Source organism: Calonectris borealis, chromosome 5 (assembly GCF_964195595.1).
Source record: "Calonectris borealis chromosome 5, bCalBor7.hap1.2, whole genome shotgun sequence".
NCBI lineage: Eukaryota > Metazoa > Chordata > Aves > Procellariiformes > Procellariidae > Calonectris > Calonectris borealis.
This window is the reverse complement of record NC_134316.1, coordinates 34,367,123-34,385,472: the sequence shown is the minus strand read 5'-3', so window position 1 is coordinate 34,385,472 and position 18,350 is coordinate 34,367,123.

Below are 18,350 nucleotides of genomic sequence, written 5' to 3'. Positions count from 1 at the left end.
GTTTTCCCTAGAATCCCATTCTTGACCTCAGAGACACCCCCTGTATGGATCTCTGCCACTGCAGAAGAAAGAAAGAGTTTGTCATAACATTTAATTCCAAACTGTCTGCATGATAAAGCATTCATTGCAGTATTTGAAGCCTGAATTTATAGATATGGATGGACAAATTTTGTCTTCTTTCCACCAGTAGGAAGCCTGTTTCAGTAAAGTTTTTTGACTTCAGAATTTTCCTTTGAAAGTAGGTCAGGATCACAAGAAGGTATCCAGAACAGAGGCAATGCCACCAGTTTGGACTGATTGGCCACTGGATGGAGCTGGCCATTGGATGGCACAGGAGTAAATACCTTATAATTCACATCACACGTGTGGTGTGAGCTGTGCTACCTGAGTGACAAAAACAGAGCAAATGGCTTGGCACCATTAAAAAATGGCATTGTCCTCTCCTGGGAAGCAGTTAACACCAAGGGACATCTATACAAAACACAGGAGCAGCATGGGCTGTGGTCAGTCTTCTAAAGAACCTGGATACAAGACCAGAAATAAAAGGAAGATATTCAGACCTTTTCCTCTGACATCTCATGTTGGCTGCTTTTAGACCTTGACATAGAGGAAGCAGAAATGTAAAGTGGCTGCTAGTTTCAATATGTAACTCAGTATGCATAAGGGTGATTGTACAAATTCCTACTTTATATTTTTTGTCCTCAACGAAAAGTAAAAGGAGAAAAAACTTTTCATGTGACCATGTGGAACAACAACTTAAGTTGTTGTCACAGCTGCAATCTGTGAATGCTATTGATTATATAGGTTACAGAGAAGTTACTTGTAAATAACTACTTGTGCGCATACAGTATCGTAACTATACCTGTGTTTACAAGCCTGGGCTCTAAATTGAAAATGTCAAATGCAGTGTAAGAAAAAAGTTAATAGTGCCATGACATCAGTAAGTATTATATAATTGCATTATAATCATCACAAGTCATTACTGCCCATGTTAATGTATCAGTATTAAAGTCTTGTTATTTGCTGCACGATCAGAGTAAACAAGATAAAACTATTTATTGGAAACCAATGTCAGCCAATACAGAGATAATGAAATACCTTTAGGAAATACAACATTTATGCCAGGAACCCTAAATCCTATGAAATAAATTGTGGGTTTTTTCCCCAGAATTACTGAAGCAGCATATACTTAAGCTACAGCCAGAGCTCACTGAGCCTTGTCAGCATGGGTCCTCAGAGGAATTCATTCTTTGTAGAAGTCAATCTGCTTTGACTGTATGACCCTCTAATTTTCTGAAAATCTTTGGAATTAACTAAAAGACTCAGTACTGGATGAAGAAAACCAAAAGGCCTATTAAGAAATGTCATCAAGCAACATACCAAGAAGGGAAGTTTGCTAGTATTGGCACTTCAGGGATTATGACCCAGAGCACTGGAGTGTTGGGTCCTCTGGTGGGGAATGGCCTTTGGTTCCCTGTGTTGGCAGACGTAGGCTGGCTTTTACCACTTGATTTTATTTATGAAGATTATATATTAAAATGATTCTACAGGGCTGCTGTTGTCAGAGAAGTGGCTGTGTGGCCTGTCTGTGGTATAAATTGAAAAAGATAAAAGGGAGAACGTACTTTGTTTGTACATGAGATGTATGAGTGATTTTAAATCCACTTACTCATTTCATAGTGAATCTGAATGTTTTCCTGTTTTTTCCCTTTATTTTTTCCCTTCTATTTTGAAGAACTATTTTCCCCTGTAGGCTGGCTGAAGGAAGAAGAGAGGACTCGAGTCGATTGTCATTTTCATTAACGTGGGCTATGAAGTAGATGACAGAGCTGGAAGAGAGTATAATAACATTTGACAGGCATGTATTGTTAGTATAAGGCAGTAAGAAAAAGCAACTAGTAATTCTACTGTTTTACTACATCCAGATAGTTTAAAAAATGGAGGTACTGATAACATTTATAGTTTAAAGCAGCTGAGCAGTAAAGGAGAAAGGTGATAGAAATGCCAGATAAAAAGTTACTTGCAGTCTAACAGAGCCACAACTTCACAGACAGCTGTAACACTGTAGCTGCCAGATTTACAGGCTCAAAATCTGTAATACCAAATACTAAGACATAGGTGTTCATTTATGCAATTATAGATGTTACTCTTGTGAACACTGTGGTTGAAATTTTAGAAGCTGGTTCAAATCATGCAAGTTCTTTGCATTCTCCAGAGAGAATTTCAATTCTCACTTTTATTTATTTTAAAAATTAAAAAAAATCCTTAAGGAATATAAATTATCCGTAGATGTGAGTGTTTTTTTTCTCTTCTGTAGCCTCTTGAGAACATTCTAGAAAAAAATTAAGACACAGAAGTCTGGAAATTTTATACTTTTATGGTCTGCTATCAAATCTGAAAAGCATTCTCTGTAACAAGCTAAGAATATATCATTATATGTAATTTTTCATCTTTTAATAAACAATGTGTGACATTGTCAGAATAGATGGAGTTACTGTCATTAGATAATTTTCAGAATAAGGAGCACAGTATTGCAGTTATGAATCAAATGCGATTTGGATGCTAATCCATGTTTCCCATGTTTGAATTCTGAGTAGGATAAATGCTGGGGTAAAACCAAACAAAAACACTTGTGGAATTCATTCCTGCCAGAACTGTTAGCGTGCTAAACAAAAGATGGACCACACCCAGTAATCCTTTTCAAATGAAATTCAGAACAATTGTTGTCAAGGTCCCTTCCTCAGTGCATGTAGCACCACCTAGACACCGGTGGAAAAGGTTGAACAGAAAACAGTGCCTGATTTTCAGCATTCATCCTAAAATCTCATTTACAGAGAGAAATATTTACACATTAAGTAATGGTATATATATATGCACCCCCACTAGGTGCCCTCCCTTTCCCTGCAGAGACGGGTAACATGCATTGTTGTACATTTATGCTTCCTGTGCTTTAATAAAAGTGTGTTATTGTACCACCAACCAACATTCAATCAAAAACCTCCCAACCAACCAACCAAAAAACCTACATAAAAAAAAATCTTTGAAATAAAACGGTGTTAAGTGACATACTGTCTTTTGAAGCCTGTAAAGCCAAAATGTTGCTGAAAGTCATGAAGTATTTCTGTTAGAAATAGGAATCCACCAGAGTAAAACTGATCTACAAGGAATCACAGTCAGAGTTTGCCTTCCATATTTTATGATCATTCACTTCCTGAAAGGGGAATGTGGAAATGTCACCAAAATATAGAGAGGCACTTTATTCAGCTAAGAAAAACAAGAGTGTGCACATCAGTTATTCAGTGTTTACAGCTGGAGGAAATCATATGAGTGGTTAGGAAGTTCCTCAGCAACTGGATGACTTGCGACCAGTAAGCTTGAACTTAGCAAGAAAAATTTAAAGCACACAATATAATTCAGAATTGTAAGTGCCAAGCAATCTTTTCTGTATGGAGCTGATCAGCCTTTCTTGGAGGTCAGATAACTTGCAATTATCAAAAAATTCAGTTTCCTCTTAAAATTTCACTTATATCTTCAGATGTTAATTCTGGCATGTGACTTAAATGTTACTTATTTTTTCCGACATAGTTGCTTCTGCTATAACTGAAGTAAGATTTTTCAATCCATGTATAATCTAGAAGTCTAGTAATATTACTTTTGTCAAACCTGAACAGAATTGCTTGATGGTTTTATCCACAAAAGCAGACGGTATGTCAGAATGCACTAACGATCAACATCTTTAAGAGAAGATTAGAGAAATCAATTGTTTATTTTTGAAAAATGTAAACCTTTGCACAAACAGTTATCCTCATTTGCATTAATGGATTTACTGGCAAAGATCTTTTCCTTTGGAAGTCTTGTGAAATATGTATAGTATTGAAATATATTTAGTATTGAAATATGAAATATGTTTAGTATTTTTTGGTGTCTTTGAAACTAACCAAACTTTTTGTAGATAGGTGACTTTGTAGTAGGACCATGGTAATAGTGGCATGAAAAATACAAACCTACTTTGCTTTCATTTGATAACTGAAGAACAATGTAAGGAGAAAAACTGTCCAAATGTTACCTCTGAGGTGAACTGAGGAAGAATTAATAAACTGCCACAGCATCTTTGTGGTATGCTAGGTATTCTGTTGCCCTCGAAGTTGCCACAGTGAACTGTCCTGAAACATTCTCTTCCTTTTTTTTCTTTTATTTAGTATTCTTCCCATGTTTAGTTGCTAAGAATAAGAATGACTTAAAAAATTGGTCTTTCAATAGTACTGAATATTTAACAAGTACTAACAATAGAAAAAAAATGCCTAAGTATAGGCAAAGTAGTATTATATGAAAAAAAAAAGGTTTTTTTCAAGATCAGCTTACTGAGAAGGAATCTCTACTTACAGTTTGGCAATATTGTCTTATTAGGCTGCAAAGCAGGTATTTTCAAAGGCACAAGTCACAGTTAGGTGCTTAACTCCCTTTATGCCTTAAAAAAATATCCCCATAGTCCTTTTCTAAAACAGCAGTTCTTTACCTCTCACATGTTCAAGGTCATATGCCTATTCTTTTCACATCAAGATGAAAAAAAAAACTGCAGGCACAAAGCTTATGCTGTGGTGGTCTTTTTGCAGCTCTCATTGATTTCACTAGAAGTTGAATGAGGGCCTCTGAGCGCAACTGAGGCAGAAATGTAAGGACAAATAACCAAGATTTTGCCCTTTCCTCTTACATTGGCTTATAGTTACTTCTAGAACTTCAAGTTCATTAGTTATATAAGACTGACCAAGAGTATCACGTAGAAAAAATTAACTGTATTTCAGTACAAAGTCAAATGGTTGCATCTGATGTTTGAGTTAATCCTTTCCCAAATATGTAAATTTTATAGCTTACAATTTTACTTCAAAGGATTCTGCCTTGCTTTGACTGACATTTGTCATGTAGATACAGTAGAGAAAGATGATTTATTTCGACAGCAGGCTGATGACAAAACATCTATACTATGATTAAGCTCATTTCTAGATTAGAAGAATCAGACTAGTGCTTTCTACAGCTGGTGTCACTGTGACAGTTATAGTTCTTAGTTTGCATTTCAGTGTTTTATATTTTTTCCCAAAGAATGCCTGAATATTTCTGATTTATAGAATACCCATCAGGACCATACAAAACCAAAGACAACAGCAACATGACCTGCAGGATTTTTTTATTAGAATATTCTGCCACTGATACTTATTTGTTTTTGAGGGAAATTTCATGTTGATCATGGTCTTGAAATTGACATCATGTTTATAGGGGCAGACTTATGTTTGTCCTTTTATTTCCTAATTCTATAAACTTTGGACATCTAAGCCTTGACTTTCTTTTAGAAGTCATGCTTTAATTTTTTACAGTTTTCAATGTGCATGTGTTTCGGCATGTGAAGGAGATTTCTTGAGAAAAAAAAGAAAGGGCAGTTTGAGTTGGCTAGCTAGCTAAATAGGGCTGCAAAAGAGTTTTTAGGAAGGTGTATTTTAAAATGAAAAAGCTTAGGGAAAATGGAATTTAAAGAGTTGGGTTATAGTCTGAAGACGGGAAAGCTAGAATTAAGACATAATGCATGATCTCTTATCTTCTAGAGAGGTTAAGGTCAAAGAGGAATGATTAGGATAATTGAACAGGACCATTCTTCAACAGGAATTACTAACCATGTTAGTGTTTTATAGACCTTGCTAAGCAGATCATATACCAGTACAGATTGAACTTAAGTGTCATTCAGAGACAGTACATGTGGTCAGGTAGAATACAAGTGTAATGCATGTAGAAATGCAACTTGGGGTGGGACGCAGAGTGTCACTTTAGCAGGCTGGATCTAATTCGTAAGACTAGGCTATATTCCTTCCTAGAGACAGAGTTTGTAAAGGAACACAGAAGCATTCTGCGACACTGTCTGTGTTACTGCTGTGCCTGCTGATGCTGAAGCAAGCCTAGCTCACAGCTGAGTTAGATGCTGTGTGGTCGTTGCACCAACCAGTTCAAATGAACAGCAGTTTGTGAACCCAGAAGAGTCGGATCAGGAAGAAAGGGTGGTTATATTTGTGTACCTCCCTTAGGATTAGCATCTTTTCATCGTCTTATGTTGTTCATGGACAGATACATCAAATCACCCACTTTTTTTTTTTTTTTAACTTTTTGTGGTAATAGTCATTTTGTGCATTCTAGTATAAGGTACTTGAGGTAGTGCTTTGCTTAACCGGGGAGTAGTGTGCCCCCATATCTTGTTAGGCAATCTTTTGCTCTTAGCCCCCCCAAAATCCAATTAATCAGGCCAAAACCACAGGCCAAAATATCCAGAAAGGATTATACATGCAAAGACAATTGCTTTTCATTCTTGTATTAGAAGAAATTTCAAACATTTCACCCAGACAATAAATCTTACACTAGCTTATTTTTCTGGGGAATGATGCCTTATATGCGACTTGTGTGGCCCAGAAAGGAAAAGGAAAAGAAACTTTATACTGCTACTGTTTCCATATTTTCCTGATGAAAAATGGCTTCGAGTGAAATAAGGTTTTTAAAGGCCTCTGATGTGACTTAAAGTGGAAGGTATTCAGCTGTATAAAATATGAATAGGTGAACAATCCAACAAGCAATGCCTCAGAGCATCAGAGCCCTCACAAATCACAATTTCAAAAATATGTTGAAGCATCCATTTAGTAATCAGAGGCATGTTCAACAACTCTTCTTGAGCAACCACAGCAAATAGAAGTTATTTAATTTTATAACTACAGTATGGCAAATAAATAACACTTCTTCGCTTTCTTGTGTTGCAACAGGTTCAAAAGTTCAGCTTCAGTCAATACATAGACTCATCATAGTGTACAGATTATTATACTACTGACAGATGCTGTTAAATATGAAATACTTTTAATGCTCTTATGAAGTACTACTTAAAGATTCTTGTAAAGGAGAATCAAAGTGAATCCATATGGTATCGTTTCTTTTATATACATAGCTTTTATATATATATAGTTATATGTACTTATAAATATAGTTTTTCAAAGTCCATTGTTCCAATAAGAAATTAATATGCAGAGATAGACTTAACAGTGGTCATTTGTAGTTGCAATGAGAAAAAAGTGTACTTCTTCACTTTATAACATGGGGCTGACTGTAATGCTGAAAACAATGGCTAGATTAATTTGGACTGTTTTACATACTTCAAACAATCCTCAGGCATGATTTCTTAACTGCTATTGCTGTTTAAAAGAGAAAGACCTCTGGATTAAAAACCTGTCCTATGTTTTCTTCTGTGTGACTCTACCCCGTGAGAAGCAGCTATAAAAGTGTTAAAGTAAGTGAGTAGAAAATTTTAGTTTGGTAGTATATTACACTTTCACAGGTGCTAATGAGTACAAAAGATGCAAGCAATGAAGAGCCAGCCCTAGATACATCCAAAAAAATTATCCAATATATCCATCTCCATCACTGTTCATGTATTCTCTTTTTCTCAGTGGTTCACCAGACAGTAATGTTCTCAGATCAAATATTCTCTATAAATTGGGAGAACATTTAGCTGATTTATGAGGCTTTTAGCTATTACATACTTACCTACTCAATAAAAGTACTTACATCATATGACACACAAGCTACCTCCACAATCCAAGAATCACTCTTAAAGTGACACATACATCAAATTGTAATGTGATTTCCTGTACCTAATATATCACTTAAGGGCAAATAACAGGCATTCCATTGTAGATATTTTTTATTTCTTCATTAATTGTTCTTTGTTTTCTCAGACAGCACTTTTTTACTCTTGCAACTTTCTCTTACACATAAATATATTCTTTAGCATTAAAAAAAAAAGGCAGACAGAGACGGGTTGTGGGAGTGAGAGGAACACAGAGACTGTAATTTTCTTTACATTGTTTTTTGTTTTCAGGCTTGTAATTAAGTAGCAGTTGATGCTTATGTGTAATAAGAAAAAAATTGAGAATTTGAAATGGATTTCGATGAAAATATTTGTCTTGCTTGCAAAATAGACCGACTGCTTTATACCAGACTATTAACCTTAGATTAACTGAGCATCAGAATACAACCAGGTATATTTTATTTATAATAACAATGTTATTTCTGGTCAACGTGGTCTATTAAGTGCACATTTCATTGCATTAGAGGAAGATGTATTATTTAGGTTATTATTTTAGAACCCAAGTCCCAGTATCATTATAAGCTTTTGGAACAAAGAGAATATGGAGGGAAAGAAAGTCACGAAGAGGGAGGTAGATAAGATTGTGTTTATTTTCCATGGAAGCTTAGGTCAGAGCCTGAGACTGCAAGTCCCAACCAACTTTTGAAAGTGTTATTGAGAATCTAAATAGAGATTTTGACCATCCACTTCCTCAAAAACCCTATTCTACTCTGTAGAAAACACTCCAGAAGATGTACTTTCTATCTCAATCCCACTTGTAACAGAAGTATTTGAATGAGCTATCATTCAATAGATAGAACTTGCCTATTTTAAAGATCTTTTGTCATCAAGTCTTTTTTCCTTTACAAGCACAGGACTGCCTTGTTCCAGGATCTCTCAGCCTCACTAATGCTCAGCTTGTATGTCACAAGGTCTCAAACTATTTCTTGAGCAGCAAAAATTACATTCTTTGCAGACTTTTACATGATTTATCTTTGCCAGATAGCTGAAAACTGGCCTACCTGTACAGAAGTAATGAAACACAACATCTAACCATTGTCAGTAAAACAGAGAGAACATACTGCAGTATAAATAACCCTCAGATTCCCACACTTTCATAGGTTCCATAAAGTTTCCCAGCTGCTCATCTCTATCCTGCTGGTTGCCTGCTTATTCACACCTGAAATCAGCAATCTGCTAGCCAACAGCAGCAATAGGTGAGGCAAACCCATAGTGGCTTTGTAGGGGCAAGTATCAATCAGCTATTGCAATACTATAAATAATTGTAACAGATAAATGCTAGTGAATTTATGCTACCAATTTTGGACAGAAAGCGGCTGAGCAGCAGACTTGACAAGTCAGAATTTCAAGGCCTTGATTCAATCAGGTCATATAGGCATTGTAAGCATGGTGTAGAAAATCTAAGGGTATTTTGTGAATGAATGATAACCAGGGAAGGATTTCTATTATGAAGGCTTACATTTTAGCCTCTGCTGAAACTGAACAAATAAAGCTTTTGGGTAGTAGTTAAATGGTAGTCTAAACTTCCTGTTGCAGCTGTGGATTATTAATTACAATATAAGCTATATAATCTTTACTAAACATAAGAACTTGAATAGAAAATTGATTCTCAGGGGAAAGTCCTAGAGAATATGAGTATGAATCTCACATCTATAGAGATGTATAAAGGTTTTATGAAAATAAATGTAAAAATCCCTTCAGTTCTTCAGGAAAATCTGACTTTTATCAGATGTTTTATAACCTTTAAAAATGTAGGCTTCTGCATATAGCTTTTCTTTCAGAGTGGCATAGATTCAGTTGGATTTATTTCGGGGGGGGGGCACAATAATTATTTGGTTAACTTTGGTTCATAGCAGCAGGGCTGTGACAAAATTTAGTTTCCTTACTATTGCAATAAGATATTTCTATAGCTAACACAAACAAACTTGAAAGGCTTCAGAATAAATATATCTGAAATAATTTATTTTCTAGATACGGTACTTCTAATGCTGGTTAAAAAAGACTATACTCAGCGATATGATGTAAATGCAGAAACTAAGGCACACACATCTGCAAAATGCTTGAAAGTGAAGGCTTGTAATATCATTAAACTGCGTTCCTGTTGATAACCCTGACCTATGACAGTCTGCCCAAACATAGATTTCAATTCTGCATTTAACATCTGGGTTAGCTATTGCTTGCTCCTGTTTGAGGGTGAGTGCTTTCACTCACTACTACCTAATCAGTCTTCTAACCAAATTCAGGTGGAATGAGCAGGCAAAATTTTCTTGATGCTGTATAAAAGAGCCCTGCCCAAACCTTTTTCCTATTGAGCATGGCCATATAGGTGGAGAAGAGAGAAGTGTCTTTTTTATTTTCAACGTCATTCTTCAGATTCTTCATAGCCTAGCCCCACCCTATCATCTTGAATTATTGTCAATATATATTAACACCTGCTTCTAGATAACCTCCTCTTCAGAGCTTCATTTCTTATTTAGTTAAATTTCAAGTAGGTGCCTTCTTTCTTTCTTTTTTGCTACTCTCCATGCTTGAGAACAATATCTGTGAACTTATTTTACTGTCTACTCTCAACATGTCCTTTAAACTCTATTTTACTATGGTGTCTAAAAATTTTAAGAGAAGTTGTAGTTGTTGGGATGATTAACTGTTAAACAACCAGTATTACTATCTGTTTATACTCTGCTTGTTGTCTTGTTTATACCTGGCGTGTAAGATTCATGGGGCAGGAATCTTTTTGTTTGCTATGGTCCCTTACATCACCTACTGCATTTTGACTACAGTTCCTTTATCATGGAAATGATAGTCATATTAACAAGTACTGAGAATCATCCTGAGTTTGTTAGATAAAGTATGGTCCATAGGCAAGAATGGCTGATGATCATCTTACATACCATGGCTGCAAAAGGTCTAAATAATTGCACTGAGAGATAAGAAGGACAGACTAGCTTCTGTCATGACAAGTCGTCTCTGTACTGAGGGCACATGTGATGTTCTTACTGAATAGTGCAGCAAGCCAAGCAACTAATAATGTTGCAGTAAGCGGTTGATGATCTTGAAACTGAGCAAGTGCTTTTGAGCTCGGTAATCTGCCAAACAGATTTCACAAACTATGATGGAAATTGTATGCACCAATTATTCTATCTTCTATTTAAGGAAAAACATTCTAGCATAATTAATGAATATCGTGCACTAAGTTTAGTTAAATTGAAAGAAATTAAGTGCATTCTCTTGCAACATGCTTCACTGTATACAATCTATTTTTAGGAATTCCAGTTTCTATTAGTGATTATTTTATGCATCAGGTGTGTTCTCACTGAAGTTCATAAAAGCTGCATTAGTCTCAGTTGCGTGAAATATTAAGATAACTATAAAGGTGACTTTCAAGGTCATATATCTTGACAAAATATTGTAGAAGTGACAAAAATATTTGGCAGTCTGTTCTCTAGAGTAAGACTTTATTAAGAACCCAATGGTTAATCATGAAGTTAACACATACAATGATTGCCTGCTCTGCCCTCACCTTGTTTCCTATTAATTCAACATCACACCATGACAGTAGAGCAGATTGTCATCACTTCATGGCATTATACATAAAATGTGTTGTTATAAACATTGCATCAAATCAAGATGTAGGATATAAAGCTGGAGTAACATGTTTGGTGAAAAGTGATACCTTATCTCTCTCTGAATTCTGTACCTCAATTTAAACATCAGTGAAAAGATTTTTGCAAAATCTGTTTATCATTATTCAGTGCTGGAAAGGAGGCAGACCAGAGAAACAGAACATTCTTTCAAAATCAGGAAGCTACAGTGAATGTTTTGGAAAGCTTCTGAATGCATTGAAGCCAGTATAAAAGAAACAGCACCTTGTGAAATAGAAGAATTAAGTATGCTTCCAGTAAGTTGAATAAGAACTCTTTATTTTGTTTCCTGGGAAGTTTTACAAGTTCAGGGGTAGGGCCTAAATTACAGCATGTAAAGAAAAGAACTCAAAGTATCTTTAAATCTAAATTCTGAGGAAAAAGAAATCAGTTTTGAATTTTCAAAATGAGATGTTCTGTTGAAATCTTTCATCTCTACTGAGATTTATTTAAGTTTAAACTGACTGACATAAATGGAAAATAATTTTAAAACATGATATCAAAACATTCTATTCCAACAAATCATCACCTTTATCAAAAACACCTTTCAACTCTTTCTTTTTTTTAAATTAATATTAAATAATTTTTATGTCCTTTCATTTTTCCAGAACTGAAATTCCAATAGAAAAAGTTGTAGTAAAAAAAAACCTGTCAGGAGAAGTTTAAAAGAAACCCAAACACCTAAATAAGAATAAGGAAACTACTAAGCTACCATAAAATACCTTAAATTGCATGTGCCCGTTATAACTTGGATGCCCAAAAGGATGTTTTGTAACACCAAAAAAAAAGGAATTAGAACTAAAAGATGGTCACACCTGCAGCACTGCAGTAAATCTTTCTATGCTTTATTCAGGTTTGTTGTAAAAAGTCCCAGACTTTCTCCATTTTCCGTGAGCTTTTCATAGCCTATGAAAAGCTAAGCAAGTCTTCTCTGATATTCAGCAAAAATTTACCTTTACTAAAATTTATCATCTTTTTCTTATGTAGCCTTTCAACCCCACAAATATCTTTTTTCAACCCGAACTATCTTTAGAAATGGAAAGATAATTATCATGTTATCACTTCATCCTCACTCAAGGTAATATATTTTTTCATCCAGCTTTTCTTAAATTGAGCTCACAGCTCTCAATATTACTTTTATTTCTTTAGCTTGCACTGCATTCACTTTTATTTGTCTATATTTTGGAGCACTGAAGTGATTAGAACAGAATCTAATGCACAAGGGACTGTCTTATCAAAGCTGTATAGAGATATACACTTGCCTCTTTTCCTGATGATTTGATGTCTCTGCAAAATCTTTTTCCCTTGATCAAAAAAAGATCAATATACAGTGTTGCGTTACATGAGCTATTTTTCCTGTTATCATAAAGAGAAAGGGCTGACTCCTCAACCCCCCTAATTACCAGATGTACATTGACTTCAGTGACTGTACTTGGGTGGATGGGTTGGAAAGTGGTGTTACCGTGAGTTAATGTGAGCTACTCTCACAATGGCTATGCAGTGGACTCCAGACGTCACATACTTCTCAGAAAATAGACTGACAGTACCACGGATTCAGCTTGGAATTTACCAGTGCAAATGCAAACTCCTTCAACCTATAGGCATGAAAAGCAGTGAGTTAAATTGAAGCTCTCTTCTAGAAAGCTTTTAAGAGAGGGTCTCGTTGTACTCTCTGCAGAGCATGTAGGGGAACTGGTGTGGTACTTGATTCCTCTGCAGAACTGGCTGAAAATGTGGTGGCTACCTGATCAACCAAAAAATTTCACTACTGGATATTTTGTTTGATATTCCCCATAACATCTATCCTAAACCAAAAGATGCTTCTTGGATGGGCATAGCTGAGCCTATGACTGTCCTAATTAATGAGCGCTAATCTTTTCTCAGCCCTCCCACTGCTGTGTCCTATTGACCCAGATGCAAATGTTAACAGTCTTAACAAATCTTATTCTTGCTCTGACCAGCAGCTAGTGCGATGACCTGGAGCTTTACACAGACATTGACTCTGGAATCTGAAATAGCTACAACGGTTGGGGCAGAAACCCCTGCCACAGCCATTGAATTGTTCCTGGAAAGTAGGTAGCTGCTCTGAGATGCAGACCAGCATTTCTCTCTCTCTCTCACAGGTTCTCGTCTTTCATCAGGACTATGCCAGAGCTGCATTGATAATTATTTTTCCTGCCAGATAAGATTTCTTTCCAGTTTAATGTGATAAGTTAACAGTTCTGCTCAAGTTACTTGTACAGACAGTATTGGCTGCGAGAGTTTTGCTAGGGAACTGGGATGCACAGCTCTTCCAGTTCTTTATAACAGCATGGCCTGTGTACTCAGTATTTCTAGTATACTTAGGAAGAAATCCTCTGCAGAGGATTAATATGGATACAACAGATAAATCAGAGAAGAATTAGAGAAGAACTAATCCTGATGAAAAGATATATACATAATTTCTTTTTTCTTTTTTCTTTTTTTTTTCCTTCTTTTTCTTCATTCTTTTATTGTTTTTATCATTCAACCTTCTCGGTTACAGAAACTGAGAAGTGAGAATTCAGCTGCAATGAAGACAGAAGGAGTTCTTTAAGTCCACTGTGCTGGCCAAATAACAGCTGGGTCTTGCTAAGGAATATCCTAACTCTTAGCTTGGATTAAACGATCTTGCAATGTGTTGTTGCCCACATTATGAACAGTCTTGGTAAGGTCAGAGCTGAAATGTGTTGGAAAGTAAGTAACTTTTACTTCTCTGTGTGACATTGTTTAAATAACAATTAAAAGTCTTAAACAAGGGAGTTGGAAAAATGATGTCTTCTATTCTAAGCACAGGCATATTTCATAATCCCAAACAACACATATATAAGCGTAGGCTACTGTTTGTAAAGGTTTCTGCCTTTGTGGACAAGTGGGAGATTGAGAATTAGACAATCAGAGAGGAAATGTTGAGAAAATACCATGCACAAAAGGGGCTGTAGAAAGCATCTGCAAAAAGATCTGAAATAGCAAAAAAAGAAAGGAAAGAGCAGTTTGGGATATAGTGCTGTAAACAAAAAAATCTTCCTTCCCGTTGTTTTTGTTGGGCACTCAGGGAGCCAGAGATGTATATGTTTATTATCAGTAAACAGAATTATATCAAGGATCTGATTTTTTTTCTGTAGATGAAAAAAGCCCACGCAATTCTGAATTTTTGTTGGCTATTCAGGTACAAAAGCAGTTGTCTGGAGTCCACACTTTCCCTGCAGAGTCTATAAATTGTTACAGTGGGAAATTAAACATTTCCAAGCTTATCATTTTTTTCCTAAATCTTGTCATTTTCTGGGTGATGTCCAGAAAGATTATCAAAGAGACTTGGGTTATGTTAACATTCCCCCGTGCATTCCTATGAGGAGTGGCCCTTCCAAGGCAGTTCAATAAACAGATAAATCAAGGGAAGACATTCATAGGCATATCAACAGTGGGATATTTAATATAAGTTACAACTTCCTCTCTTCACACTAGCAAGCTGTTAATAGCATTCGATTCTTCTGCTGCAAAATTATACATTAATTTTTAAAGGATAGCTCTAGACAAATGAAAAATTGGCAATGTATCCTTCCACGAATTTATTTTTAAATTGTTTTCCCAGTTGCAGGGCTGGCTGTTTCATATTTTAATAAATATATCATTCAAATTAGCAAGAGTCATATGAAACTAAATTGGGTTTTGAACAGGAGAATTCAAATGACAGAAATTGGCTAGGCTGCTGCTTGTTTTTTGTTCAGCTCACCTTTACAAAGTGACCATATGTTATATCTTCATTTCTTGGCAACTGTAAGAGTTGCATGCAGATACAGTCCTTCTGTTGATACTCTCTTTTCATTGTAGTGCTTCTGTCTAGAGGCGTCATTTTGTGAACAGCTGTAATGTTGTTATTAAAAGCAATATATATATTTTAAAACAAAATAGTAGACATATGTGCCTACTGTCAATGCAAGCAAGTCTATCTAAATGTCATGTCGAGTGTTGCAATGGCTGGAAAACAAAGCTGCTTTCTCCCATTTGCATTTCTGAAATCAATTTTGTGCAGGCTTACAATCTGTCTGCTTAAGAAAACCTATTCTGGGAGATGCTCAGGTATGAACTTGGCACACATAACTAGAGATACAGAACTTGATTTTTCACTGCCTTGATCCCTTTATAACCATTTACCCCTGTGGAAAATAGGTAGAAAACACAACTGTTCATTTTCAGTAATATGGCACACTCATTTTTCATAAGTGATGACACAAGATACAATCAATTTAAGTAATGAAGAGTGTTCTATTTGATGTTTTTGTTAGAAGTATTTTGCTATTCTAGCACTATCTTTAAATGAAACCCCCTGAAATCATAATGGCCTGATTTTTAGTAGCTGGGGTCAAGAACAGTAAGGTTATGATCTTTTGAACTTAATTTTAAAACCTGCAAAATGCTATTGGTTTTCAGATCAGATTACAGGTTTTGATATCTTTGTTTATGACTGTCTAAAAGATCTTCAATTAGAAGAACATTAATTTTTCTAATTGTGTAGTAAAATACCTGATGATAACCTTACACTGTTGAACAAATAACATCTATGAAATTATTATAGATTTATGCTACAGTGTTTTTATTTTATTTTATTTACTTTAAATTTTGTTCTGTATACCAAACTAATAAAGTCAAATGTTAGTTACATGTGCAAATGCAAATTTCTGGATGCTATAGTGTAGTATGAACATCTGGATTGTAGATTCATAAATACCATACAGAAATGAAAATGTCATTTGGTAGACACTATGAACCTAGTACCTCCAAAAGCGAATGGAAATGGGAGTTGCACAACTAATTTCAGAGCAAAGTCCACAGAATTAATATCACCAGACACCACTTGAGGATCACCAACAGAAATTTCCCTCCTAACGGAGGACCTGACAAAGCTGTTTTCCTACATCTCCATAGAAAAGGCTGGCATGTTCAAATGCGCAGCTGGAAGAGTTTGGCTTCTTTACAGGCAAATCTAAATAAAACCTTACGATGAGTGTTTCTAGACTAAATCATCTTCCTCTGAGAATCCTCAAGAATGCATTGGCTTCTGTGTTACAGTATCCTTAGTAGTGGTTCCCTGACTTAAAGAAAACTATGGATGAAGATAGTCATAAAAGAGGAGACTGGGGGAAAAAAAAAATCCAAATCTTTTTAGACACCATAACTGTTGTGTTTTTGTCCTTTTAAAATTCTCAGACTTAAGTTTTATAACATTTATTTTTTTCCTTTAGCATATGTTAAGTTTATTAGATCCCCTCCCATGTATACATCTGGCATATCAAACCACAATTTGCATTGTCAGCTCCTATGAGTGAAATCTATTGCAGTTACAGAGCTGTCCTGCTTTTGCCTTTGTAGCAACTTTCAGACCACAATAACCATCATCAGTTTAAAGCAGGCAGATCCATTACATTTCCTCTGTTCCTACAACCCCACATTAAGCTAATATTATCTATTTCCCAAGTGAAAAAAAGCCCTTCCAGTCCTATCAATTATTAATTCCTTGCTTGCAGCTAATGTTTTGTTTGAATTATTTAAATGCATCTTCATTTATCAATAAACATAAAATGTTAAACAAAGAATACTGATGAAGGGCATTATTTAAGCCATAACATTTTATGAGATTATTTCAAGCACCTTTTTTGATTTATTAGCACAATATGTTTTATAATTATTTTTCCATTTCTGAAAACAAACCAAAACAAAACAAGAAACACCATGTTTCTGGGTATCATCAAGAGATTCGGAGGCTTACTGAGTGCTTTCAGGAATGTTACGTTTTGGTTTGGTTTCTCAAAAAAAAAAAAGTAAATTCCCAATCCATTTGCTAAGAAAATTCAAGACATGGTTAAGATATAAGATGCCTGTGATTTATTATGAGAATAACAGTTACTGAAGTTCACTTTAGCCTCCATTTCTTTTTTTCCAATTGCAGCCATTGTATCAGAAACAGACTGAAAACCATGTCTATTGTTAAAAGACTTGAAATTAAAACAATGGAAGCAGAAGAACAATAAGTGGTCCATTGTTTATATTACTTTGATGAGTCTGTCATAATTTTAAAGAATAAGGGGAATAGTCAGGTAACTGAAATAAAATCAATATTATAATATTGATGATTTAATTCAAGCTAATTCTGTCAGTTTAAATAACCCTTGCTTAATATGGAACATTTTTAAAAATACTGTTTTGTTTTTTTCTTCCTGTAATAGAATAATTTCAAATAATTTTAAATTAATATCACAGGCATATGAAAGTGATATTTTTTGAAATTAAAAGAATACTTAAGACTATAGCCAAATTTTACCCCATGTCCACTGTGCCCCTTTACCTTCAGGTGTATAATTTTCTCTGTTGCTACAAAACCATTCAGAAGCTTGGAGAAAATAGCAGTTCAGTCATGATCTTCAGACAAAATCTTTTGTGATCATATACCAAAGATTTTTAACAAAAATACCTTCAAAAGTCTTCTTTTCTGTAATAGAGAATATTGTGGGATTTCTTTGGTGATCCAGATTATACAATGAATAGATTATGTCTGTGGTCTTAACACAAATGTTAATCTCTCCAGTTTATCACAACTCTCATCCATTGAAAAGATTCCTTTCAAATAATTGCTTATGACCGTTTGATACAACCTCAGAAGCGGTGTCAACAATGATCTAGGTCCTATTGTATTACGCACTTATAAAAAGTGTGCTTTCCCTGAGGGTTATCGGTCACCTAGCAAGACAGACGAAAGATGAAAGTCAGGAAGTGTTAACTGCTCTGTTTTATGATAAGAAGTTAAGGTACAGAAGTCCTGTACACACTGAATAGTTCTGCTGATTAAAAGTATAGTATGAAGAATTTCTCATTGTAATAGGCTACAGTATTGGATACAAATATTGTTGGTGGCTCCAAACTATATTCATGACTTTTAACTTTGTGGGAACTTTGTTTCGCCCTTGCCTTCCCACCATGAGCTAAAAAATTTCTGGATATTTGTGTATATAATTGAATTTTAAAGA